Source organism: Pongo abelii, chromosome 10, assembly GCF_028885655.2.
Source record: "Pongo abelii isolate AG06213 chromosome 10, NHGRI_mPonAbe1-v2.0_pri, whole genome shotgun sequence".
Taxonomy (NCBI): Eukaryota; Metazoa; Chordata; class Mammalia; order Primates; family Hominidae; genus Pongo; species Pongo abelii.
This window is the reverse complement of record NC_071995.2, coordinates 16,443,697-16,459,115: the sequence shown is the minus strand read 5'-3', so window position 1 is coordinate 16,459,115 and position 15,419 is coordinate 16,443,697. Positions and strand designations below refer to the sequence as shown.

Sequence of the window (15,419 nt, the reverse complement as noted above, 5' to 3'; positions counted from 1 at the left end):
GAGATCTTTAAGAAAAGGTGTAGGTGTTCAGACACTTAATTCACTGAAATTGTTTCTGCAGAGTTTTGTGTGTCCTACTTAAAAAAAAAGAAGATGTGTAAAAACCCAGACTTAGAAAATTGATATTATTCAGGATAATTCTTTCCTTTCTAATCCTCATCACTTTAGTTTTCCTACTAGGTGAATTTATTTGGTAGTAGATGAATACTTAAAATTGGTGAGCATTTGACTTAAGAATATTACTTTGTAATATTTTAATTGATATTTGTGAAGAATTTTGAAGTTTTCAAAACATTTTACATTATATTATTTGCTTCTCAGTGATCTTATGCAGTAGATAAGGCTGGTATTATGATTATTTCCCATTTTGCTGTTAAGGAATCTGGGGATAAGAGGCTCTGAGACTTGACTATGGGTTATTAAGTTGTGGGGCTTGGCACAGACCTTTTGATAGCAAATTCTCTGCCCTTTTTGCATGCATGAGGCATTACTTTTTTTTGTTTTGTTTTTGTTTTTGTTTTTGAGATGGAGTCTTGTTCTGTTGCCAAGGCTGGAGTGCAGTGGTGTGATCTTGGCTCACTGCAATCTCCGCCTCCGGGGTTCAAGCGATTCTCCTGCCTCAGACTCCTGAGTAGCTGGGACTACAGGCACCTGTCACCACGCCCGGCTAATTTTTTGTATTTTTAGTAGAGACGGGGTTTCACCATGTTAGCCAGGATGGTCTCAATCTCCAGGCCTCGTGATCCGCCCACCTCGGCCTCCCAAAGTGCTGGGATTACAGGCGTGAGCCACTGCGCCTGGCTACTTTTTTCTTAAATTGGAGTATTTGTCCTGTTTTATATTGAAATCAAGTCACTGAAGATTCTGGAGAATAGGATAATATCTCTGGATCATTCATTTCTTCTTTCTGTAAGCTGAATGATGGCTGAGGGAAAGGAAAATATGTTTTTGGCTCCCCCCAAGTTACTTTTTTGATCATTTGCCACTTTCTTACTAATGCAGTGTTGTAGATGGTAACTGGGGGTTCTCTGATTAGTTCACAAAAATAATTTAACTTATAAAATTACTGAATTGGTATTACTGGAACTAACCAGCTGCTCCTAAAATAGTGCATTTTGGTTTGAAAAATAGATTGGGTTTCTAGGAAATGGAATAAGTTTGTTAATGTACTAAGATTAAGCACTTTCCGATAACCGTATTAGCTATATATAATATCCACTTCAGCTTACCATTAATAAATTAGACCAGGCACTTAAAAGAACCAAAATAAAATCAGTTTATTAACTATTGAGTCTTTACATTAGAGCCATAGTTTATATAGGTTAAGTTTTAAAGTTAATATCCAAATGTGTACAGCAAATAAAATCTCTAGCAAGAAAAATAGGATATATTATTGAGGGTTACTAGGTTGGCTTCATGTATTGAGATAATTTTACTTTGTAGTTCTGGTTTGAAAAGTTTGTTTATTTTCTCTGAACACTTCCTGCATACAAAATATGTATTGACTATTGAGGATTTAAAAATATCAGAAACAGACAAAGAAGAAAGGAGTCCCTTGTTAACCCTTCTGTTTGAGAATAGTTTTGGTAAGAAAGGAGGGTGAGTTCATTTTATAAGAACTAGTTAGTAGGGCACTATGGTAACTGACATAATTCAGGAGCATGCAAACAGTAGTGGACAGTAGTAGTATATGCTTAGGGGGATGCTTGTAGGTGAGTTTGATTAGCTAAATTATGGTGGGCCATGAATTCCAGGATAAGAGATTTGTTGTTGTTCAATAGAAGGGATTCCAGAGCTCTTCTAATCCAGGACTTGCTTTTCAGGTAAGGAAACCAAATTGAGTTGCTCAAATTACTGAGTGGAGGAATTGGGCCTGGAACCCAAGCTTCTTGATTAATAAGCTAATGTTTCTTCTGTTATACGATCTCATGTGTTGCCATTGTTGGTTCTGGGAGAGAAGAAAGCAAAATAAAAGCAGTGCTTTTTGAATAAATTCTTACAGTCTTAGAAAAAGAAGATTGATTAGAAGGGGGAAGTTATTTAAAATTGGAAGACCAGTTAAGCTCATTTTGATTATCCAGACATGTGATGATGGAGTCATCGATGGCGAGAGTGATGAGGAGAAAGGAAGTGCCATTAAAATCAGTGAGAAAATTTGAAGAGTGAGCTTATGGTGGGACAGATCAGGTTCAATTTTGAACAAATTAGAAATCGAGGAGAATGTTTGATTAGACACATAGCAATATGGGGCTGATATTCTAGATGTTAAATTATATTTAGCAGCTAAAGAGGATTCACTGGCTGCTTAGCATGCAATATCATCTTTTCACACAGTACTACTGAGGGCAGTTTAGTTCTAGGAAGTCTCCGCCTGACTCCCGCTTCAAGGAAAAATTAGTTATCTATTAGATGCATCACTGACTGAAACATTTGTTTAATAAGCTGGTATAGGCAAATTCACCTCAAAAAGACCAATACTGGCCTGATTATATAATCGTATGATGCTTCTTTTTCTCCTATAAAGGTGTTCATAGAATGTGCAATCCCATGTAAAAGCTGTGTGTTAAAGAAAATGGTGTAACCCTTCAGCCCTCATAAGGCTTTGTGAGATTTTATGGCATGATCGCATTTATTGTCATGATAGTAATTCAGTTTAATAATGTTAACTAGTTTCATTTGGACAACGTATTTGCCCTAGTTATTCATCCTTTGTTGTTTTAAACTTACATGTACTGGGAAACCACATATAATAGCTCTTGATGTTTCTACTAAAAGGCAGAGAACTTGAGCTATTATCTAGATAGTCTATGAAAATTTTAAAGATGGGGTGGCAATGTCTTTGTTTAATTTCTCTTTGTGTATTTCCAAGGATTTGAAAGTGAACAATGAGAGGTCTATATTTTGCTAGCAGTGATTGCTACACTCACCTGACAAAATAAAAGTGATTTCTTTTTCTGTGGTTTAAAGAATTTTTTTTTTTTTGATACATAGTCATAGATTTTTGGAGTCAGATGGGGACTGTAGAGACTGTCTAATTCAGGGATAATACCTGGTTTCCATTTCTATGCTGACTTGATAATTTAGTAGTGGCTATTTACAGCAATGTTGAGAATTCCCACATCTTTGGGTTCAGCTTGGCATTAAAGAGTGTAATGATAAATTATTGATTTTTTTATGGGAACGGGGAGTGCCCGCACAAACATCATGTACTTGCTATCCTGATCTACTCTAATTCTTTTGTTTCTCAGGTGAGGAAACTAAAATCTACTGAACTTAGTCTGTAATAAGCAGTTAGGTTGTGAAGTGTTCTTTTATACTCATTTCTTTGAAACAGGTAGAGTTTTTCTTTACAAATAATGTTAAAAATAATGGACAATTGGCCAGGCATGGTGGCTCAACGCCTGTAATCCCAGCACTTTGGGAGGCCGAGTGGGTGGATCACGAGGTCAGGAGATGGAGACCATCCTGTCCAACATGGTGAAACCCCATCTCTACTAAAAATACAAAAATTAGCTGGGCGTGGCAGCGCGTGCCAGTAATCCCAGCTACTTGGGAGGCTGAGGCAGGAGATTCACTTGAACCTGGGAGCTGAGCCGAGATCGCGCCACTGCAATCTAGCCTGGTGACAGAGTGAGAGTCTGTCTCAAAAATAAATAAATAAATAAAAATAGTAATAATGGACAGTTAAGTTTTTAGGCTAGTTCACAAAAGACTTTTAAAAGTATTTGTTAATGTTATCCATAACTATTTGGTTTAATTAAATTCTTGTTTGTACTATTACCATAACCTGTGTTTCAGCATTTATCAAACTGTTATAATTACCTAAGTTTGAAACCAGCCTTTACCACTTAGTACCTGTATGAATTTGCAAGTTACTCAAATTCTACATGTTTCAATTTTCTTATCTCTTGAGATAGGACAGTATTACAACTTACCTTCATGGGCTTGTTGTAAGAATCAAATTATTAAATATGTAAAGCACTTAAAAAAGAGCCTGGAATCTTGAAAGAGTCATGAGAATCCTTCTCAATGGTGATTTAGGCAGCAAATATTAGCTGGCAAGTGCTCAAATATTAGGTATTGTTATTCTTACTGATCAGTTTCACTCACTATAGTTCATCCTTGTATACTTGGATCTAGAACAGCATCTGCATTTAATAAATTTCTTTGAAAGACCAATTAAATAAGGAAGGGGCAGAGGAAGACGCTATCACATGGTATCTCATAGGGTGAAAGAGGAAGGAAGAGGCCAGCTGTTTTAACAAAGTGCTATTTCCATGCTTGTTGAGCTCCACTCTAGAAGAAAGTTTGTTTTTCCTCAGTCGTTAAGACTTAATGTTACTGATCTCTCTGATGGCCAGTGATGATGAGCATTTTTTCATGTGTCTGTTGGCTGCATAAATGTCTTCTTTTGAGAAGTGTCTGTTCATATCCTTTGCCCACTTGTTGATGGGGTTGTTTGATTTTTTCTTGTAAATTTGTTTAAGTTCTTTGTAGATTCTGGATATTCACCCTTTGTCAGATGGGTAGATTGTAAAAATTTTCTCCCATACTGTAGGTTGCCTGTTCACTCTGATGGTAGTTTCTTTTGCTGTGCAGAAGCTCTTTAGTGTAATTAGATCCCATTTGTCAATTTTGGCTTTTGTTGCCATTACTTTTGGTCTTTTAGTCATGAAGTCCTTGCCCATGCCTATGGCCTGAATGGTATTGCCTAGGTTTTCTTCTAGGGTTTTTATGGTTTTAGGTCTAACATTTAAGTCTTTCATCCATCTTGAATTAATTTTGTATAAGGTGTAAGGAAGGGATCCAGTTTCAGCTTTCTACATATGGCTAGCCAGTTTTCCCAGCACCATTTATTAAATAGGGAATCCTTTCCCCATTTCTTGCTTTTTGTAAGGTTTGTCAAAGATCAGATGGTTGTAGATATGTGGTATTATTTCTAAGGGCTCTATTCTGTTCCATTGGTCTATATCTCTGTTTTGGTACCAGTACCATGCTGTTTTGATTACTGTAGCTTTGTAGTATAGTTTGAAGTCAGGTAGTGTGAGCCTCCAGCTTTGTTCTTTTGGCTTAGGATTGTCTTGGCAATGCGGGCTCTTTATTGGTGCCATATGAACTTTAAAGTAGTTTTTTCCAATTCTATGAAGAAAGTCATTGGTAGTTTGATGGGGATGGCATTGAATCTATAAATTACCTTGGGCAGTATGGCCATTTTCACGATATTGATTCTTCCTATCCATGAGCTTGGAATGTTCTTCCATTTGTTTGTATCCTCTTTTATTTCATTGAGCAGTGGTTTGTAGTTCTCCTTGAAGAGGTCCTTCACATCCCTTATAAGTTGAATTCCTAGGTATTTTATTCTCTTTGAAGCAGTTGTGAATGGGAGTTCACTCATGATTTGGCTCTTTGTTTGTCTGTTATTGGTGTATAGGAATGCTTGTGATTTTTGCACATTGATTTTGTATCCTGAGACTTTGCTGAAGTTGCTTATCAGCTTAAGGAGATTTTGGGCTGAGACGATGGGGTTTTCTAGATATACAATCATGTCATCTGCAAACAGGGACAATTTGACTTCCTCTTTTCCTAATTGAATACCCTTTATTTCTTTCTCCTGCCTAATTGCCCTGGCCAGAACTTCCAACACTATGCTGAATAGGAGTGATGAGAGAGGGCATCCCTGTCTTGTGCCCGTTTTCAAAGGGAATGCTTCCAGTTTTTGCCCATTCAGTATGATATTGGCTGTAGGTTTGTCATAAATAGCTCTTATTTTGAGATACGTCCCATCAATACCTAGTTTATTGAGAGTTTTTAGCATGAAGGGCTGTTGAATTTTGTCGAAGGCCTTTTCTGCATCTATTGAGATAATCATGTGGTTTTTGTCTTTGGTTCTGTTTGTATGCTGGATTACGTTTATTGATTTGTGTATGTTGAACCAGCCTTGCATCCCAGGGGTGAAGCCAACTTGATTGTGGTGGGTAAGCTTTTTGATGTGCTGCTGGATTCGGTTTGCCAATATTTTATTGAGGATTTTTGCATTGATGTTCATCAGGGATATTGGTCTAAAATTCTCTTTTTTTGTTGAAATGCAAATTAAAAGCACAGTGAGATACCATCTCACACCAGTTAGAATGGCAATCATTAAAAAGTCAGGAAACAACAGGTGCTGGAGAGGATGTGGAGAAATAGGAACGCTTTTACACTGTTGGTGGGACCATAAACTAGTTCAACCATTGTGGAAGACAGTGTGGCAATTCCTCAAGGATCTAGAACTAGAAATACCATTTGACCCAGCCATCCCATTACTGGGTATATACCCAAAGGATTATAAATCATGCTGCTATAAAGACACATGCATATAGTGGCACTATTCACAATAGCAAAGAGTTGGAGCCAACCCAAATGTCCATCAATGATAGACTGGATTAAGAAAAGGTGGCACATATACACCATGGAATACTGTGCAGCCATAAGAAAGGATGAGTTCATGTCCTTTGTAGGGACATGGATGAAGCTAGAAACCATCATTCTGAGCAAACTATCACAAGGACAGAAAACCAAACACCGCATGTTCTCACTCATAGGTGGGAATTGAACAATGAGAACACTTGGACACAGGAAGGGGAACATCACACACTGGGGCCTGTCGTAGGATTGGGGGAAGGGGGGAGGGATAGCATTAGGAGATATACCTAATGTAAATGACAAGTTAACAGGTGCAGCACACCAACATGGCACATGTATACATATGTAACAAACCTGCACGTTGTGCACATGTACCCTAAAACTTAAAAAAAAAAAAAGACTTAATGTTACTGATCTCAATGTGATGTTGCAAAGGCAACAGTTTGATTAATCTAAGCTGGAGTAGCTAATAGTTTCCCAATGGACTTTATACTTTAAAAGATGATATGTGCGAACCAATCACCTCTCTCCTCTTGGTAGTATTTTTGTTGCCATCACCAAGTCAGAGACAGGGCAGGCTTAATAAATTGCAGGGCCAAGAGCAAAATGAAATGTGGGGGTTCCAGCTAGGAAAGTCACTTTCCCCTTCTACCCCAAACTGCAGATGGTCAACCTACAAATGATCCTGCCAGGATTCGCTTGGTACCTGAATTGGGGTGGGCAAGGGGACCCCACTGAGTCACCCACCTAAAGTGATATCTCACTGCTGGCTCAGGATGGGGATGGCCGTTTCCTCTCTGCAACCCAGTTTCTGTCCCTAGTGGAGGGAGGCGGCTGGAGGCAGGACTGCACAGGAGCCACAGTGCTAAGCCAAGCTCTGTTATCCCATTGGACTTTATATACAAAATGCAAATTCAAAGATACAGTTATTAAGAATTTAAAGATAATTACCACAGAACAAGGTCCTGGACATTTTGAGCCCACGACTCTATGCAGTTGTACTGACTGCCTGCCCATGAAGCCCACCTTGGTGAAGAGCATTTTTTAGATATACCCCTCTCTCTGGATAGGGTCTCCTTTGTGGGCAGTCCAATTCTGCCTGGGAATTTGGACTTTAGGACAATTCTCCATTATTGGTCAGTTTCTTGGCTGCTGCTGCTTTGGAACATACAGGTCACTAAAAGCCCCATTCTAAAAAAAATAAATTTACCTTTTTTCTGTCATTACCCATCCACATAGATGTACTCAACTTAATGGTTGTGGACATGATGCATTAGCCACGTTTCTCTTAATTTCACTACAGGGAGGTATTATTGTTTCTATTTTACATACTGGAGACTGAGACTCAGAGTAGTTGATAAGTACCTTTCCTGAAGTCATGTATTAATTGGCAGAGCTGAAGTTTAAACTTGGGAGAGACTGTCTTATTCCTTAGCCTGTACTGGCTCTCATGTAAGTTTTAGCATTAAATCTATATGACACATATGTTCTGGCGGCAGCTTTTTGCCTCAGGAACTTCCTATTTATTTATTTATTTATATATTTTTATTTATTTTTATTTTTTCTAGATGGAGTCTTGCTCTGTAGCCCAGGCTGGAGTGTCGTGGCGTGATCTCGATTCACCACAACCTACGCCTTCTGGGTTTGAGGAATTCTCCTGCCTTGGCCTCCTGAGTGGCTGGGATTACAGGCATGCACCACCATGCCTGGCTAATTTTTGTATTTTTAGTAGAGACGGGGTTTCACCATGTTGGCCAGGCTGGTCTCCAACTCCTGACCTCATGATCTGCCCGCCTCGGCCTCCCAAAGTGCTGGGATTACAGCTGTGAGCCACCGCTCCTAGCCTAGGAATTTCCCGTTTAGTGAACTTAGTGTGTATGCTTGTAAGTGCTCTAGAGTTTTTAAGCCCTATAAAGATTTTAGTTATTAACAGAGATTTGGTCCTTTATGCAATAAGATTGTGCATCTAGGAATTTGATTTTTTTTTCTAGTGTTTTGCTCACAAGATTTCTAGACTGCTCAGATTTTTCCTTTGAGCATGCTTTTTATCCTTAACTTTGCCATCACCTTGGAGTAGCTTCTTTTGGTTAGTATTCTCTGTATTCCTGAGTCCCTGTGTGTCAGAGAATGTAAGAGTTGAAAATGGTAGACTCACACGAGGAAACAAACATTGCTTTTTAAAAGCTCATTAAAAACTATCTAAAGTGACCTCAAGGGACCTTCAGAGGCTTCTTTGAAAAGCTTTGTTTACTAGTAGCCTTCTGTACTAGTCAGAGTTCTCCAGAGACAGAAATAATAGGATATCTATTTATGGATGGATGGATGGATGGATGGATGGATGGATGGGTGGATGGATGGGTGGATGGATGGATGGATGATAAGGGGCTTATTAGGGGAACTGGCTAACACAATTGTAGAGGCCGAGAAGTCCCACGATAGGCCATCTGCAAGCTGGAGAACCAGGGAAGTTGATGGTGAACCAGGGAAGCTGAGGGCCCAAGAGCCTGAGGAGCTGCAGGTGTGAGTCTCAGGATCCAAAAAGCAGAGACCCTGGAGTGCTAACATCCAAAGTCAGGAGAAGAAGGGTGTCCTGACTATGGAAGAGTGGGAAGAAATTCACCCTTCCTCCACCTTTTTGTTCCATCTGGTCCCGCAGTCAACTGGATGGGTGCCCATCCACATTCAGGGCAGCAGATCCTCCTCACCAGGCCACCAACTCGCATACCAATCTCTTCCAGAAACACCATCACAGATACACCCAGAAGTAATGTTTTACCAGCTATCTAGGTATTCCCTAATTTAGTGGTTGGCACCCAAAATTAATCATCACACCTTCTGTTTAGAAATGTCAGTGGTGGAGAATGTGGACTGTACTGTCTGACAGATGTGGCTCAAATCTTGCCTCTGCCCTACGATCTTGGGACGTTAAACATTTTTCATAACCTCTCTAAGGCCTCAGCATCTTCACCTGTAAAATGGGAGTAATACTACTCTCAGGTTATTGTAAAGATCACATGAACTAAGGTATATGATGTGTTCGGTGTTATACCTGGCACATAGAGTACTATCAGTGAGTATTAGCTATTATTATAGATTAAAGGATCAAGGCTTAGAAGAGTAACCCAGGGATGTAGTCTGTGCTATATTAGAGCAATCTGCATAGACGTGCCTGCATGGACTAAGGGGTCAGGATAAGACCAAATGAAAGTCTCTTGAGAGTCGTGTCTCAGGTTTGGTAGATTTAGCTCCACCATGGACTGTTTAACTGTGGCATGCTTAATGATTTAATCTGAGGTCCTTGGAGTGAAGGTGTATGCTTGTATGTGGATTCAACAAACATTTATTAAGCACCTGCTACTGCCAGGACTTTGTAGCTGCTGGTATTACAAAAAAAAGCAAGTTGGCCTGTGTCCTTTTGTAGTTTATATTCCAACTATGAGACAAATATGCAAACAAATGACTGATATTAAATACAACATAAGTGCTTTAAGGTACTTAACATGCCCTAGGGCATAATAATGCAGAATGCCCTAGGGCATAAAGTGAGTTGGAGGGAAGTTGTTCTTTGTTAATATTTTATCTTCAGGGCTAAGAATGTTCTTATTACAGAAGGACCTTCAGTAAGTTCAATGAATTATTTTGATATTTTTAGTATAGATTGATCCTTCAAACACCAAACATATTGAAAATGTAACTTAACTTTGGGTATTTAAGTGACAGAAGCCCATCTTTAAATTTTTCAAACAATATTATTTATCCTTAATCTTCACAACTTAGGTGAATAGGAGTTATAGGCAAAATCTTGTTAATTATGTGAAGCCTACTTATAGCTGCAATGTACAAAAGGGTTTCTTAGCCACTCAGGTTGGGTGTGTTTCTAAATGATCATTTACATCTATGGGAAATATTGCTGGCAGTTGAGAAATGAGTCTAATATTAGTTAGAATAAAAGTGATATTAATTAGAATAATAGTTAGATATTCACAATTAAAATATTAGTTACTATGTATTAAACACTATCTACCAGAAATAACACTAGGAAATATATCTATTTTGGTAGTTTATATACAAGATTAAAATAAATAATATTTCTGTGAAAAGCAAATTCCCCTCATTTACTATTTGTTTAGCTAATGTTAAAGTTTGTATAAAAAGTGGAAAAATGCTACTCTTTCTTAGTTTCTGAGTTTTTAATGGCAGGAGTCATAGGGAAGTTTTTGATGTACTTACAAAGAGCACCTGAGGAATATAGAGCAGATAGATCCAAATCATAAACATATATTGGTAAATGAGCAAAAATGGAAAATAATTGGTGTTGCAGGACTGTTGAAACAGTTTTAATAATCTTTAAAAAAAAGTCACTAGGATATGCTTTGAGAACTATACCTTCTACAACACAGTAACATCATTAAGTTTTTAATATTTGGGTATGTGATAGTTAGCATCATGGGCTCTGAAGCCGGACTTTCTGTTTACAATTTTAGTTCTTCACTTACCAGTGTCACTTTGGGCAAATAATTGAATGTCTTCATGCCTCAATTCTTTCATCTGTTAATTTAGGATAATAATAGAACTTCCCTCATAGGGTCATTGTGACGATTAAATGAGTTCGTATACATTAGGCACTTAGAGCAGAGCCTGGAACATAGTAAGCTCTCAGTAGATGTTAGTTGTTGTTGTTGTTGTCATTATTTTTCTTTGTAGAAAGGAGGAGGGATGGAACTTCTGATGCTTATTTTTAATCTGTGTTACAGAGTCTTGCCTTTTGTATATTTTTTCTAAACTATTTTGTTTGTTTCAGCCTTCTTAAAGTCACGCTTTGCAACCCTTTCTGAACTAAAGTGTCTAGGCTTTGAACTTCAGTAGCTGGTAATGTCATAAAAGGAGAAAACTGAACATTATATGTCTTTTGTTTAACCTCTATTATGGTACCAAATAGCATTACAATTTATTGATATTTATGGTGGTATTTTCCATTGAGCTGTGAGCTTTTTGAAAGAAGAGACCTACACTATTGTGTTTAGTACACTGTCTGGTACTAGGTATGAGGCCTGAGCCCCTAATAGTTGTTCTGTTAACTATACTAACATCTCATTTATCAGGTTTACCTAATAGTGTGCTTTTCAAATTAAAAAACAAGTGAGTTTCCTAGCTGTCTAGCTACATGAATTAAAGTACGTTACTTTATGAAGATTTTATTTTTTTAACTATATAGGATAATTTTTCTTATAAGCATTGAGCACACCCCATCCTTCATAAGCATAATGTAAATTCATCATCATGCATACTGTTTATTTGGGCTGTAATATAGTGTCTCCATGGAGGGTATTGATATATGCTTGGCTGTATGGTTCTATATCACATACTCTCAGGATGCCTTACGCATTTTTTCTTTGCATCTTATGTATTATTTTTCTCTTATTATTATAATATATCAATTTCTTTTTTCTATTCTTTCTTTCTGCCACATCTAGCAACCCTAGCTTCCTAAATTCAAATTTAATGCTTCTAACCTGCTGTGGATTGATTTGCTTACTAACTTCATTAGAACCTAAAGAAAAAGATAAGATCTTAACCAAGCTTGAGGGCATCTTCTGTGAGTACAATGCAGAAGTTCAGCGCATAGAGGGTGTGACATCTATTTAGCTAGCCATATAGGTTTTACACTTACTTTATGACATTGCTGAGGTTGTCATATATGTGTGGCCTCCAGGCAAGTTATTTTTTATTATATTATCCTCTGTACAGAAGAATGAAATTCTCTTCAGTATTTCCGTAGTGTTAACTTATGGTGTTGGAATTCAAATCCAGATCTCCCTTACTCCAAAGTCCATTTTCCTTGCTGCTAGACTCATGTTATAAAAAAGTTAATATTGTTAATTATTGCAGTTCAGTAAAGTGACATGGTACTAGGGTAGTTTTTGGTTTAAAACACAAACTCGGCCAGGCACAGTGGCTCATGATTGTAATTCCAGCACTTTAGCAGGCTGAGGCAGGAGGATTGCTTGAGCTCAGGAGTTTGAGACTAGCCTGGGCAACACAGTGAGACCTTATCTCTACAAAATAATTTAAAAATTAGCTGGGTGTGGTGGTACGCACCTGTAGTCCTAGCTACTTGGGAGGCCAAGGTGGAAGGATTGCTTGAGCCCAGGAGGTTGAGGCTGCAGTGAGCCATGATAATGACACTGTACTCAGCCTGGGCAACAGAGCAAGACCCTGTCACAAAACACAAAAAGCCACAAACTTTGTCTTTGTCCTATTATTGGCATTTTTTTCTATATGAGTTTTTAAAAATATTCCCAATTATGGATTGTTTAAATATTTAATTGATAGATACATATTCGACATATATTTTACAACAGTAAGTTACACAGATATAGGTTACATTTAATAACATGCACTTTTAAAAGGTCTACAATTTAAATAACCTGATTACTATGTTTATTTATAGGCTTTGAGCTCAATATACATGTGCATCTACATAGAAGAAATACTTAAATGTGCCTATTTTACTTACAGTTTATAAAATGCTAGAAAAATATTAAAAAGATGCAAAATAAAGTAGCTTTGAGGCATTTAGGATTAGACATGGATTCAAATCATAGTTTTAATCTTAGAATGTTAGCTTTTCCAGTACTTCCCGGGGTTACTTTAAGGATTAAGTCAAGTAGCATTGGCGTGGGATGTGCCATATAACAATATTTGGTCCGTCATGACCTCTTTCCCCTTCATCTTTTCCATCTATATAATTTTGAATCTTGATAAAAAAGAGGAGGCAAAAATGTGTAAGAAAGAATGAAATGTATTTCTTAAGCAAAAGCAACTATGGGTTGCATATTGTGCTTCAAAATGAATATTTTTCTTTTATCATTTTGTTACATGCAGAACACCTTTAATTTAGCCTTCATTGGACTGAAGTAGAAACATAAGAATTGGAGCTTATTTTCATTTCTGAGGTGAGTTCATTTGTAGAAAAATTAGTATATTTAAATCAGTCTACTGTTTCTTTGGAAACTTTGTCATTTGCATGTACTCGGGAATACTACAGTTATCTATGAAATGCTGTTAGTGTGAAGTCGTGGTGAGGGTTCTAGGCTAGGCATTCGGAGCTCCCTGTCAACACCTGGGCTGTGCTGCAGATGCCCTTCAGTGTTGTGACCCTAGTTGCTTGACATCTTTTTGTCAGTTTGCTTATTTTTAAAATGGGAATGTTATGGCAGTTGGCCCTGCTTACCTTCCAGCTTACATGTTATAAGAATCAATTGAGATCATGGATATGAAAGTATTTTATTATGAAAAATGTAAGGTAGAGGTATTAATATTGTGAAGCGTCACAGTGAGTTAAATGGGAATTAACAGTTACATGCAGAGAATCTTTTTTTTTTTTTTTTTGAGACAGTCTTGCTGTGTCGCCCAGGCTGGAGTGCAGTGGCGCAAACTCGGCTCACTGCAAGCTCTGCCTCCCGGGTTCACGCCATTCTCCTGCCTCAGCCTCCTGAGTAGTTGGGACTACAGGCGCCCACCACCACACCCGGCTAATTTTTTGTATTTTTAGTAGAGATGGGGTTTCACCGTGTTAGCAAGGATGGTATCGATCTCCTGACCTCGTGATCTGCCTGCCTCGGCCTCCCAAAGTGCTGGGATTACAGGCGTGAGCCACCGTGCCCGGCTGCAGAGAATCTTTTTAAGCATGAAACTTTTGAATGTTATTGTAGCCTAGTGCCCCTGGAACAGTAGTAAGACAGGGCCATCTTATATGTTGTTTCTGAATAAACTGGCAAACAAATAGAAGAAAAGGAAGAGGAGGAAGCAGCTGAGGAGGAGAGAAAACAAAACTAAACTGATTATATGGTCTTGAAAGCATTGGCATTTTTAGAACTACACATCACTTGAAAATTTTTGAAGGAATTGTTAATCTATAGGTTATTAAAAATGAATTTTCTGGCCAGGCATGGTGACTCACTCCTGTAATCCCAGTACTTCGGGAGGCTGAGGTGGGAGGATTACTTGAGCTCAGGAGTTTGAGCTCAAACTGGGCAACATGGAGAAACCCTTTCTCTACAAAAAATACAAAAATTAGCTGAGGGTCTCACCGACTTGGGAGGCTGAGGTGGGAGGATCACTTGAGTCCAGGAGGTGAAGGCTGCAGTGAGCTGAGATTGCATCACTGTACTCTAGCCTGGGTGACAGAGTGAGACCCTTTTTCAAAAAAATAAAAATAAAAATGTATTTTCCATTAAAAACAGCTTACATTATTTTCAATGTTTTTACATTTCTTGCTGTGGAGAAAAGCCTAGTCCCTTCTCTAGAATTTTAATCATTCATCTGGATGCCTTGATATATGTGGTATGATGTTTAGTAAAATGGAATGGATATTTCTTCTATCTCCATTAGTTTTTCTGTTTGTTTGTTTTTCTTTTTACCTGCCTTTATTTCTGTTGTTGTTATTCTTCTTCCATCCACCAGGAACATGTGGTCCTCTTATCTCTGGGCTGAAGTGTTTTCACATGTCCTTTTTTCTTTCTTCATCTCACAAAAGGTATATCTAGGCTTTTCAAAGGTGCCAAGATACTATTTAATGAATGTAATTACTATATTGGCTCTGTGTCCACACCCAAATCTCATCTCAAATTGTAATCCCCAGAATCTCCATGTGTTGAGGGAGGGACCTAGTGGGAGGTGATTGGATCATGGGAATGGTTTTCCCCATGCTGTTCTCACGAGAGAGAGTGAGTTCTCATGAGATCTGATGATTTTATCAAGTGTTTGACAGTTCCTCCTTCACACACTCTCACCTCTCGCCTGTTAGATGGGCTTGCTTCCCCTTCACCTTCCACCATGATTCTAAGTTTCCTGAAGCCTCCTAGCTATGCTTCCTGTTAAGCCTGTGGAACTGTGAGTCAATTAAACCTCTTTTCTTTATAAATTACCCAATCTTGTGTAGTATCTTTATAGCAGTGTGAAAATGGACGAATACACTATATTTCTTTCTAGTATCTGTTTTGGGAGAGGAATGC

General features: G+C 38.1%; 1 protein-coding gene across 9 annotated transcripts in view; it reads left to right on the top strand.

Annotated features, from left to right (window-relative positions):
* The window catches only part of EPS8 (EGFR pathway substrate 8, signaling adaptor), a 267,467-nt gene that overhangs the window by 134,708 nt on the left and 117,340 nt on the right, over positions 1-15,419 (top strand). For 2 of the 9 annotated variants that reach the window (XM_024256333.3, XM_054526581.2), the window contains one exon: positions 13,288-13,358. The gene's annotated coding sequence lies outside the window, so the exon portion shown is untranslated. 9 annotated transcript variants of the gene reach the window in all.